This window comes from Cherax quadricarinatus, chromosome 62 (assembly GCF_038502225.1).
Source record: "Cherax quadricarinatus isolate ZL_2023a chromosome 62, ASM3850222v1, whole genome shotgun sequence".
NCBI lineage: Eukaryota > Metazoa > Arthropoda > Malacostraca > Decapoda > Parastacidae > Cherax > Cherax quadricarinatus.
In genome coordinates this window covers 24,644,714-24,658,424 of record NC_091353.1, presented here as the reverse complement: position 1 = coordinate 24,658,424, position 13,711 = coordinate 24,644,714, and the positions used below count along the sequence as shown (strand labels likewise).

Below are 13,711 nucleotides of genomic sequence, written 5' to 3'. Positions count from 1 at the left end.
ATGCCAATTGCTTTCACTACTATGTATGCTCTCATGATCTCCACAATCCTTTCATTTATAGAATGGTCGCCGATATTAGTAGACATTCTTCATTTGTTCACCGCCCGTTTGCTCCGTCCCTTCTCCCTTCGCCTACATTCGCTCGTCTTCTCTTCAATTACCACCTCTCTATGTTCATGTTGCATCTCACTTTTCCCTCCCCCTCTGGGAAGTTCCAGCTTGCTTTCGAGCAAGGGAGAGAGAAAATTGATACACCTCACCTCTTAGTCCTCCGTATCCAACTTTGGCTACGCTGCATCTCTTCCAAGTATAAAGATATTATTTTCTGTTGGGTCCCTGGTCATGCTGACATACAGGGCGATGAACAGGCAGACACTGCTGCGCGGTCAGCAGTACATGACCTACCAGTTTCATGTAGAAGTGTTCCATTTATGGACTATTGTGCTGCAATAGCTACCCACCTTCACACCCGTTGGCAACAACGTTGGTCTACTCTGCTCAGTAACAAACTTCAATCTATTAAACCGAGTATAGGTTGCTGGCCATCTTCTTGTCACCAGTGTCGAGGTTGGGAGACTACTCTCTCCCGTCTTCGCATTGGCCATACTCGTCTTACTCATGGTTATCTCATGGAAAGGTGCCCTGCTCCTCTCTGTGAGAACTGCCAGGTTCCATTATCAGTTAGCCACATTCTATTAGAGTGCCCACTTTATCAACGAGCACGCAGAATATACCTCCAACGTCGTCTTCGCTCCGCTGCTCTCTCTTTGCCTTCCCTTCTCGCTGATGGACCCACCTTTCATCCGGACTTTCTCACTGACTTTTTGACAACAAATGACTTACTTCACAAACTCTGATGATATCTTCAGCCCTTTCTACCTCAATCTCCTGCTGCCCTCTACCCCCACACTATCCCCTGCCCCACTGTTTTCTGTATCCTACTGATCATCCCTTCCCCCTTCTACCGCCCAATACCCTCGCTTCCTTCCCTACCCTGCAGCGCTGTATAGCCCTTGTGGCTTAGTGCTTCTTTTTTATTATAATAATAATCATCGGTCTTAGATCTTGATGGAGTGACCTCTAATGTGCATAATAATTATGAGACATTAAACCGTCTTGTGAATTGTAATGTAATCAGTGATAATAACACTAAGTTACGAGAATGCGTGAAGTGAAATAAGTCGCCTTGCTTCGAGTAAACACGTGTAGACTTCGTGGTTCCTGTCCCGAGGATAGTGAAGCTTTTATGAAGTCATGACTTCTAAACCGGGACAAACCAATGGATACCTCGTCCTGCTGGAATAAGAACCGTGTCGGTGTAGCAGGACATTGAAATGAGATGGTGAATGGAGGAAATAAGGAGCAGCAATCACCCACAGTTAAGTAACTCTTCTAGTTATAACAAACTGATACTGGCCAGTTAGGTATGTTGTAATTGGATAGGTTGTGGGTGATCCAGCTGCATTAAGCGACCACCAGAGAATATCTGGTAAGTGGTGGTATTATATACGTATAAGTGTTTTTCCTTGATGGATATATCCATGTGTAACCTACGCCCCCCTTCATTCAGTTAAACTAATATAATCTATACAGTCCACAGTTAATTAGTAGCGCCATACTTGCGGGTGCTACCCGTCATACTGGCCTCGGATAGGTATGGGTAAGATTGTGAGGTCGAAGGAGCCACCTGCAGTGACCAGGGGTGGCTAAGTTTTCTCGCATGTCTACACGGGGTGACTACGGTAAACAATATGGTTGTTGTCTCCCAATGAGATTACTTGTATGAATGTAATGTTGAGGTACATGCAAGTAACCCCCTATAAAAATTTTCCATAAATAATATGTATAATAATAATATGTATAATAATATTGGAGGATAGATGGGCTAATGAGAGCATAGGCAATGGGGTCGAAGAGGTATGGGGTAGGTTTAAAAATGTAGTGTTAGTGTGTTCAGCAGAAGTTTGTGGTTACAGGAAAGTGGGTGCGGGAGGGAAGAGGAGCGATTGGTGGAATGATGATGTAAAGAGAGTAGTAAGGGAGAAAAAGTTAGCATATGAGAAGTTTTTACAAAGTAGAAGTGATGCAAGGAGGGAAGAGTATATGGAGAAAAAGAGAGAGGTTAAGAGAGTGGTGAAGCAATGTAAAAAGAGAGCAAATGAGAGAGTGAGTGAGATGTTATCAACAAATTTTGTTGAAAATAAGAAAAAGTTTTGGAGTGAGATTAACAAGTTAAGAAAGCCTAGAGAACAAATGGATTTGTCAGTTAAAAATAGGAGAGGAGAGTTATTAAATGGAGAGTTAGAGGTATTGGGAAGATGGAGGGAATATTTTTAGGAATTGTTAAATGTTGATGAAGATAGGGAAGCTGTGATTTCGTGTAAAGGACAAGGAGGAATAACTTCTTGTAGGAGTGAGGAAGAGCCAGTTGTGAGTGTGGGGGAAGTTCGTGAGGCAGTAGGTAAAATGAAAGGGGGTAAGGCAGCCGGGATTGATGGGATAAAGATAGAAATGTTAAAAGCAGGTGGGGATATAGTTTTGGAGTGGTTGATGCAATTATTTAATAAATGTATGGAAGAGGGTAAAGTACCTAGGGATTGGCAGAGAGCATGCATAGTTCCTTTGTATAAAGGCAAAGGGGATAAAAGAGAGTGCAAAAATTATAGGGGGATAAGTCTGCTGAGTATACCTGGTAAAGTGTATGGTAGAGTTATTACTGAAAGAATTAAGAGTAAGACGGAGAATAGGATAGCAGAGGAACAAGGAGGCTTTAGGAAAGGTAGGGGGTGTGTGGACCAGGTGTTTACAGTGAAACATATAAGTGAACAGTATTTAGATAAGGCTAAAGAGGTCTTTGTGGCATTTATTGGAAAAGGCGTATGACAGGGTGCATAGGGGGGCAATGTGGCAGATGTTGCAGGTGTATGGTGTAGGAGGTAGGTTACTGAAAGCAGTGAAGAGTTTTTACGAGGATAGTGAGGCTCAAGTTAGAGTATGTAGGAAAGAGGGAAATTATTTCCCAGTAAAAGTAGGCCTTAGACAGGGATGTGTGATGTCACCATGGTTGTTTAATATATTTATAGATGGGGTTGTAAGAGAAGTAAATGCGAGGGTCTTGGCAAGAGGCGTGGAGTTAAAAGATAAAGAATCACACACAAAGTGGGAGTTGTCACAGCTGCTCTTTGCTGATGACACTGTGCTCTTGGGAGATTCTGAAGAGAAGTTGCAGAGATTAGTGGATGAATTTGGTAGGGTGTGCAAAAGAAGAAAATTAAAAGTGAATACAGGAAAGAGTAAGGTTATGAGGATAACAAAAAGATTAGGTGATGAAAGATTGAATATCAGATTGGAGGGAGAGAGTATGGAGGAGGTGAATGTATTCAGATATTTGGGAGTGGACGTGTCAGCGGATGGGTCTATGAAAGATGAGGTGAATAATAGAATTGATGAGGGGAAAAGAGTGAGTGGTGAACTTAGGAGTCTGTGGAGACAAAGAACTTTGTCCTTGGAGGCAAAGAGGGGAATGTATGAGAGTATAGTTTTACCAACGCTCTTATATGGGTGTGAAGCATGGGTGATGAATGTTGCAGCGAGGAGAAGGCTGGAGGCAGTGGAGATGTCATGTCTGAGGGCAATGTGTGGTGTGAATATAATGCAGAGAATTTGTAGTTTGGAAGTTAGGAGGAGGTGCGGGATTACCAAAACTGTTGTCCAGAGGGCTGAGGAAGGGTTGTTGAGGTGGTTCGGACATGTAGAGAGAATGGAGCGAAATAGAATGACTTCAAGAGTGTATCAGTCTGTAGTGGAAGGAAGGCGGGGTAGGGGTCGGCCTAGGAAAGGTTGGAGAGAGGGGGTAAAGGAGGTTTTGTGTGCGAGGGGCTTGGACTTCCAGCAGGCATGCGTGAGCGTGTTTGATAGGAGTGAATGGAGACAAATGGTTTTTAATACTTGACGTGCTGTTGGAGTGTGAGCAAAGTAACATTTATGAAGGGGTTCAGGGAAACCGACAGGCCGGACTTGAGTCCTGGAGATGGGAAGTACAGTGCCTGCACTCTGAAGGAGGGGTGTTAATGTTGCAGTTTAAAAACTGTAGTGTAAAGCACCCTTCTGGCAAGACAGTGATGGAGTGAATGATGGTGAAAGTTTTTCTTTTTCGGGCCACCCTGCCTTGGTGGGAATCGGCCAGTGTGATAATAAAAAAAAAAATAATATAATACAATAATAATAATAATAATACAGTAATAATATAATATGTATAATAATAATACATAATAGCTCAGCAACAGAAGCCAATATGTGTACACAAATGGTGCAAACTCTTCCACACAGCCAATTACAGTTGGTGTCCCACAGGAAAGTGTCCTTGGCCCTCTTCTTTCTCATATACATAAATGACCTACAAAATGCATCACAACTACTCAATATTTATTTATTTTATTTATTATCACACTGGCCAATTCCCACCAAGGCAGGGTGGCCCGAAAAAGAAAAACTTTCACCATCATTCACTCCATCACTGTCTTGCCAGAAGGGTGCTTTATTTTTTTTTTATTATCACACCGGCCGATTCCCACCAAGGCAGGGTGGCCCGAAAAAGAAAAACTTTCACCATCATTCACTCCATCACTGTCTTGCCAGAAGGGTGCTTTACACTACAGTTTTTAAACTGCAACATTAACACCCCTCCAGAGTGCAGGCACTGTACTTCCCATCTCCAGGACTCAAGTCCGGCCTGCCGGTTTCCCTGAACCCCTTCATAAATGTTACTTTGCTCACACTCCAACAGCACGTCAAGTATTAAAAACCATTTGTCTACATTCACTCCTATCAAACACGCTCACGCATGCCTGCTGGAAGTCCAAGCCCCTAGCACACAAAACCTCCTCCCTCCAACCTTTCCTAGGCCGATCCCTACCCCGCCTTCCTTCCACTACAGACTGATACACTCTTGAAGTCACTCTGTTTTGCTCCATTCTCTCTACATGTCCGAACCACCTCAACAACCCTTCCTCAGCCCTCTAGACAACAGTTTTGGTAATCCCGCACCTCCTCCTAACTTCCAAACTACGAATTCTCTGCATTATATTCACACCACACATTGCCCTCAGACATGACATCTCCACTGCCTCCAGCCTTCTCCTCACTGCAACATTCATCACCCATGCTTCACACCCATATAAGAGCGTTGGTAAAACTATACTCTCATACATTCCCCTCTTTGCCTCCAAGGACAAAGTTCTTTGTTTCCACAGACTCCCAAGTGCACCGCTCACCCTTTTCCCCTCATCAATTCTATGATTCACCTCATCTTTCATAGACTCATCTGCTGACATGTCCACACCCAAATATCTGAATACATTCACCTTCTCCATACTCTCTCCCTCCAATCTTTCATCACCTAATCTTTTTGTTATCCTCATTACCTTACTCTTTCCTGTATTCACTTTTAATTTTCTTCTTTTGCACACCCTACCAAATTCATCCACCAATCTCTGCAGCTTCTCTTCAGAATCTCCCAAGAGCACAGTGTCATCAGCAAAGAGCAACTGTGACAACTCCCATTTTATGTGTGATTCTTTATCTTTTAACTCCACGCCTCTTGCCAAGACCCTCGCATTTACTTCTCTTACAACCCCATCTATAAATATATTAAACAACCACAGTGACATCACACATCCTTGTCTAAGGCCTACTTTTACTGGGAAATAATTTCCCTCTTTCCTACATACTCTAACTTGAGCCTCACTATCCTCGTAAAAACTCTTCACTGCTTTCAGTAACCTACCTCCTACACCATACACCTGCAACATCTGCCACATTGCCCCACTATCCACCCTGTCATATGCCTTTTCCAAACCTAACCTTTTCAAACCCACACTATTTGCAGATGACACTACATACATCTTCTCTCACCCGAACCCAGTCATGCTAGCCAATACTGTGAATACCGAATTACAGAAAATATCTACCTGGATGAGGACTAACAAACTTACTCTAAACATTGACAAAACTTACTTCATTCAGTTTGGTAGCAGAGCTACAGATGTCCCTCTTAACATAATGATAAATGGATCACCTATCACAAAACCTACAGAGGGAAAATTCTTAGGAATCCACCTTGATAATACTCAAATTTTAAACACATACACAACAAATTTCCAAGACCGTAGGCATACTATCGAAGATACGGTACTATTTTCCACAGTCAGCCCTCCTGGCCCTATATCACTCATTTACCCCTATCTCACCTATGGAATTTGTGCATGGGGCTCTACAACAATAAACCATCTCAGACCACTAATTACCCAACAAAAGGCTGCAGTCAGAATGATAACAAATTCCCACTATAGGCAGAACACTCCACCAATATTCAAAACTCGAAACCTACTCACAATACAAAACATCCATACTTATTACTGCACCTACTGCATACATAGAACACTTAACTCGGATATAAACGCTCCCCTCAAACATCTCCTTGCCAACCTCAACAGAACCCATGACCATAACACAAGGCACAGATCACTCTTTGATGTTCCTCATGTCCATCTCACACTGCAAAAACTCAATGTACATAAAAGGCCCTAAAATCTGGAATTCATTACCTGTAAATATAAAAGAAACACTACCTGTTTATAAATTCAAGTCTCTTCTCAAAAATCACTTACCCTCAACTAAATAAATACTGAATAATTGCATCTCATAAATTGTATCTCACAAATGTTTCTCATAAATGTTTAACCTGTGACCCAATCAAACTTTGTTATTTTTTTAATTACATTATCTAACAGAATACTCCATTCTACTGATTACACAGCAACACAGTAAATTACCATATCACCTGTCTTTGTAATATTCATTTGTGCTTAACTGTTATCTGTTTACAATAATGTTTTACCACTGAATATATCATTGCTTAGATAATCTTAAGTTAACTTTAAGTCTGCCCATAATGCTCTGCATACAAGGGATTTTGGCATGTTACACTTAACTACTGTATTCCTTTGTACTTCTCTATATCATGTTCAAATAAATAAATAAATAAATAAATAAATAAATAATAATAATGTACTACATATAACAATTATAACACAGCTTCAAAAGGCCGTCACTAGATGGCAGTGTTTACCACAACAAAGAGGGAGCGGTTGTGGCCGCCTCCACCTGTTACATAATGACATATTTTATTCATTCTAGAGTATATATCATGTTTCTATGTTATTTTTATTGTTTGTTGTGTCATATTAGATGAACTGTGATATATAAATAAGCCACATAGATGATATTAGTGAAATTATTCATGAAGTATTTTGCCCGGTCTCCAGACAAACTCTCGTCCACCGCCGACACCGCCCATACCGCTACATGAATGACATATTTTATTCATTCTAGAGTATATATCATGTTTCTATGATATTTATATTGTTTGTTATGTCATATTAGATGAACTGTGATAGATAAATAAGCCGTATACCTGGAGTTTACCTGGAGAGAGTTCCGAGGGTCAACGCCCCCGCGGCCCAGTCTGTGACCAGGCCTCCTGGTGGATCAGAGCCTGATCAACCAGGCTGTTGCTGCTGGCTGCACGCAAATGATATTAGCTAAATTATTCATGAAGTATTTTGCCTGGTCTCCAGACAAACTCGTCCACCGCCGACACCGCCCATACCACAACATGAATGATATATTTTATTAATTTTAGAGTATATATCAGGTTTTTATGTTATTTATATTGTTCATTATGTCATATTAGATGAAGTGAGATAGATAAATAAGCTGTAGAGTTGATATTAGCAAAATTATTGAAGTACAGAATTCCACTGGAATGAATTAATTGCATTTCAATTAATTTAAATGAGGAAAACTGACTTTGCAAACGAGCAAATCCAGTTGCGAGCAAGGTCATGGAATGAATTAAACTCGCAAGTAGAGGTTCCACTGCACTTTTGGCTGTCTTGAACGGATTAATTGGATTTCCATTCTTTCGTATGTGGAAAATTAATTCGACTAAAGGCTTGCTCTCTGGAATGGATTAAAGCCGTTGGTCAAGGGTCCACTGTACATGTACTTGTAGTAAATAAAGATATTATTATTAGTTTTTTTTTTTAAACAAACCAGCCGTATCCCACCGAGGCGGGGTGGCCCAAAAAGAAAAACAAAAGTTTCTCTTTTAAAATTTAGTAATTTATATAGGAGAAGGGGTTACTAGCCCCTTGCTCCTGGCATTTTAGTCGCCTCTTACAACACGCATGGCTTACGGAGGAAGAATTCTGTTCCACTTACCCATGGAGATAAGAGGAAATAAACAAGAACAAGAACTAGAAAGAAAATAGAAGAAAACCGAGAGGGGTGTGTAAATATATGCTTGTACATGTATGTGTAGTGTGACCTAAGTGTAAGTAGAAGTAGCAAGACATACCTGAAATCTTGCATGTTTATGAGACAGAAGAAAGGCACCAGCAATCCTACCATCATGTAAAACAATTACAGGTTTCCGTTTTACACTCACTGGGCAGGACGGTAGTACCTCCCTGGGTGGTTGCTGTCTACCAACCTACTACCTATATTATTAGAAGTACGGTGTCCTGAAGGCTCACTGTTATTTCAGAAGTCATTGTCCTGAAGGCTTACTCCTCACCTGAAGGATCAAATGTAACTACCTCCCATTCCCACTGTAACTGATTTTCACACAACTGAGCTGTTTTACCTTTCAAGGTTTAAAAAATAAGATATTACAAGGAGCAGTGGTGTATGGTGGATTACTGTCATAGGATGTGTGTTATGCATGATACAACTAGCTGTGGGGTGTGCAGTGCTATCTTAGAACAACAATAATAATAATGTTTATTTCAGCATGATACAATGTTTGTACAAAGGTGAATAACATTTGGGTGTACAGGTCCTCCATCACAAATCCGGCATCACTGGGACCTGTAGTGTGCCAGATTACTGAGTTTGCCAGATTACAGAGTGGTTAGGTTAGAATACACTTAATAAAATTAACCAACTTGGCTTACACAAAGCTCATTGAACATCGGCAAAAATCAAGCATTTCCGCTACTTTTCGTCAAGAAAGCAATCAAAATCATGTCCATTTCTGTAATATATCTTCCATTCTACCAAATGAGTCCAAAAAAATGAGAATACAACCATAAAAACCATATGAAAATATACTGCAAAGAGGCAGCTAATGGCTGAAAAGTGAACTCCCTTATTTATCGTCCGTCTTTTTTTATTTTTGATGTACGTTAAGAAGCATCTTTCCATCATATATTGCCCAAGTTTCAATGAGATAGCCCAAGAAACAACCGAGAAAAAAAAATTTACCAAAAATCATATATGGCAAGCCCAAGCCAGGTACTGGAAATAAGTCACTTTGACTTTTTTGGGTTATCCTAGGCTCTCTATACATACACTGCTATGTATGATAATCTATGTAACTGTATTTGTGTATACCTGAATAAACTTATTTACTTCTAGTCTGTCAACTGAGTACAAGAAACCGCCCATTCACTTATTTCAACTACCCAATAAAGTGGTCAGAAATTGGCAATTTGGCCGATTTCACACAAATTTCAGCAGATGCTAATTTCAAAATAGGACCCAGAATAAACAATGTAGACATTCCTGGCACTAAAATAACATTTTATTTATTTATTTATTTAAAAATTTGAGCACACATACAGAGGTACAACAAATACAGGTAAGAGCAGTATGCCAAAGCCACTTATACTATGCATAGCATTACGGGCTGGCTTAAAATTAACTTAAGATTAACTAAGCAATGATGAAATCAGTGATAAAACATTAATGTAAACAGGTTACTATAAAGCACAAGTGAGTATTACAAAGACAGGTCATATGGTTGTATGCATTATTGTACATTCAGTAGAATGGAGTATTCTGTTAGGTAGTGTATTTAAAAAATAATAAAGTTAGATTGGGTTTTAGGTTTAACATTTATGTGATATAATTGTGAGAAACATTTAAGATATACAATTTATAAGGTTCAGTTATTCAGTATTTATTTGGTTTTGGGTGAGTAAGTGATCTTTGAGAAGAGACTTGAATTTATAAACAGGTAGTGTTTCTTTTATATTTACAGGTAATGAATTCCAGATTTTAGGGCCTTTTATGTGCATTGAGTTTTTACATAGTGTGAGATGGACACGAGGAACATCAAAGAGTGATCTGTGCCTTGTGTTATGGTCATGTGTTCTGTTGAGGTTGGCAAGGAGATGTTTGAGGGGAGGGTTAATATCAGAGTTAAGTGTTCTATGTATGTAATAAGTGCAATAATAAGTGTGGATGTTTTGTATGGTGAGTAGGTTTAGTGTTTTGAATATTGGTGGAGTGTGCTGACTGTAGTGAGAATTTGTTATCATTCTAACTGCAGCCTTTTGTTGGGTAATTAGTGGTCTGAGATGGTTACTTGTTGTTGAGCCCCATGCACAAATTCCATAGGTGAGATAGGGGTAAATAAGAGAGTGATATAGGGCCAGGAGGGCTGACTGTGGAGCATAGTACCGTATCTTCGATAGTATGCCTACAGTCTTGGAAATTTTCTTAGAAATTTGTTGTATATGTGTATGAAATTTGAGTCTATTATCAAGGTGGATTCCTAAGAATTTTCCCTCTGTTAGCTTTGTGATAGGTGATCCGTTTATCATTATGTTAAGAGGGACATCTGTAGCTCTGTTACCAAACTGAATGAAGTAGGTTTTGTCAATGTTTAGTGTAAGTTTGTTAGTTCTCATCCAGGTAGATATTTTCTGTAATTCGGTATTTACAGTATTGGCTAGCGTGACTGGGCTCGGGTGGGAGAAGACGTATGTAGTGTCATCTGCAAATAGTGTGGGTTTGAGTAATTGTGAAGCATTTGGTAGGTCATTTATGTATAGGAGAAAGAGAAGAGGGCCAATGACATTTCCCTGTGGGACACCAACTGTAATTGGTTGTGCAGAAGAGTTTGCCCCATTTGCTTACACATATTGGCTTCTGTTGCTGAGGTATGACTTGAGGTAGTTGAGGGAGTGCCCTCTTATACCATAGTGTGACAATTTTACGTGGAGCAAGTCATGGTCAACTGTATCAAAAGCTTTACGTAAGTCAATAAAGATCCCCAGTGGGACTTCTTTTTTCTCTATTGCAGTGTATATATGTTTTAGCATGTGTATAATAGCATCATTAGTATTTTTATTAGGCCTGAATCCAAATTGGCAGGGGTTGAGTATGTTTTGGGAGATAAGGTAGGAGTAGATTCGTTTATGAATTAATTTTTCGAAGATTTTTGAGAGAGGGTGTAAATTGGATATTGGCCTATAGTTATTCAACTCTGTTTGGTCTCCTCCTTTATGGATCGGGGTGACCCTTGTTATTTTGAGAACTGTAGGGAAGGTGGAGGATTCAATGGATTTGTTAAAGAGTGTTGCAATGATTGGTGATAGCACTTGTGACACTTTTTTGTATATAAAGGGTGGTAAGGTATTTAAATCTCCTGCCTTGTTTTTTAGTGTGTTGATAATAAGGGAGACTTCATTAGTCATGGCTCCAGGCCCCTCTTATATTACTCTTGCTTACCATTTGGAATTTTTATTCACAAAAAAATAGAAGATTTACTGTTATGCAAACTGCTGCATTATTGTAATAATTGTATAAATAATGTCAACCCATTCTTGACTACGTACTGGAATTTAGACTGGCAGGCGGACAGGTATTGGATGGTGATGTCATTTGTTTACTCTTGAGCTTCGCTAAAGAATAGAACATTTTCGCTAATGTGAGCGCAATTTCAAGGTACTTTTTATCATGAAAGCAATCAAAATCATATCTATTTCTGTAATATATCTTTCATTCTATCAAATGAGACCGAAAAAATGAGAATATAACCATAAAAAACATACAAAAATATACCGCTAAGCGGCCGCTAATGGCTGAGAAGTGAACTCCGCTATTTATGGTCTGATTTCTTTCATTTTTGGTGTACATTAAGAAGTATCATTCCATCATACATTGCCCAAGTTTGAATAAGATAACCTAACAGACAACTGAGAAAATAATAATAATATAATAATAATAATATCTTTATTTACTACACATACATGTACAAGGTATACAGTCCTAGCTGACATCAGTGACATACTACTATATAGAAAGCCGCTTGTTATGCAGAGTATTTCAAGGAAATTAGGTCAGTGTCCCAGGATAACACCCACACTAGTCGACTAACACCCAGGTACCCATTTACTGATGGGTAAACATAGACAACAGGTGTAAAGAAACAGGCATAATGTTTCTACCCTGGCTGGGAATCGAATATTTACCAAAAATCATATATGGCTAACTCAAGCCAGGTACTAGAAATAAGTCACATTGACATTTTTGGGTTATCCTAGGTTCTCTACACATATGATGCTATGTGTGATAATCTATATAGAGAAAATAACTTTTTTGTTTCAGGGTTATGGTGCAGTACGAGCGTATATCATAGTTAGCCCTGTGCTACACTCCGTTTTCTCTAATATAAGCCCCCAAGACAGGGATAGGAGAATGGTGTTTGTATACCATATCCTCTTCATTCCTCCATCAAACTGCTCGGTATTATGCTGAATATTATTTATTCTGGAGTATTTAACATGTTTTATGCTATTTATATTGTTTATTATGTCATATTAGATCAATTGTGATAGGCAAATAAGCTGTAGTGTTGATATTAGCGTAATAATAAAGCATATTCTCCTGCTTCATGAGACTGAGCTCATGACAACCGACAATGGCTTCACAGCCACCTTATCTTTAATGGATAATGTACTGTGTAGGTGCTTTACATAATGAGAAACATTTCTTTTATTCATTGGAACCATGGCCAGGGCTAAAAGTAAGCAGGTTATAACAATAAATGGAGAAAAAGAAATTAGAATGACTTATGCAGCAAGTAGCGCCACCAAACAGTACCAGCAGGTTGGTGTGGCGACCCTGGAAATTTTAAATTATGCTAGCCAAAATTAGTGCCGAATAACTGAAGGAACCAAATAACTGATTGCCGGATTTGTGATGGTGGACCTGTACATGCCGAAAGCTCCTTTATATGCAGAGCATTTCAGGCAAACTTATGACTAACTTGAAATTAATTCAATAACAATATGAATAATTTTGTACATATAGTCACTTAAGTATCCATTGGGAAATGGAACAGAATTCTTCCTCCGTAAGCCATGCACATTGTAAGAGGTGACTAAAATGCCGGGAGCAAGGGGCTAGTAACCCCTTCTCCTGTATATATTACTAAATTTAAAAGGAGAAACTTTCGTTTTTCCTTTTGGGCCACCCCGCCTCGGTGGGATACGGCTGGTACATTGAAAGAAAGAAGTCACCTAAGTGCAATGAGGGACAGAAAAATTAGCTTCCCATTATGATCCATGATTATATTACTGTGTGAGCTTAATACTCGTATTTATGATGAATTTACCATCTATGGTGAGTATGCAGCACTCACCTAGCACATTCAGAATATATGACCCTGAGAAGGACCCCAATGGAAATAAGTTAATAACTTTTTTGAGTTATTCTGGTGGATAATTTACACATATGTATGATAATTTGTGTAACTGTGTTCATGTGTACCTGTACCTAAATAAACTTACCCAAAGAACTGAAAAACCTTTATTGATTTAGCCATTCCCAACTAATATAATTTCCATAAATAAAATTG

The 13,711-nt window shown here is 39.2% G+C and overlaps 1 protein-coding gene across 4 annotated transcripts in view; it reads right to left on the bottom strand.

Moving 5' to 3' along the window:
- Nucleotides 1-13,711, bottom strand: part of LOC128687197 (lysosome membrane protein 2) — a 191,589-nt gene that overhangs the window by 126,440 nt on the left and 51,438 nt on the right. The gene's annotated exons all lie outside the window — the stretch shown is intronic.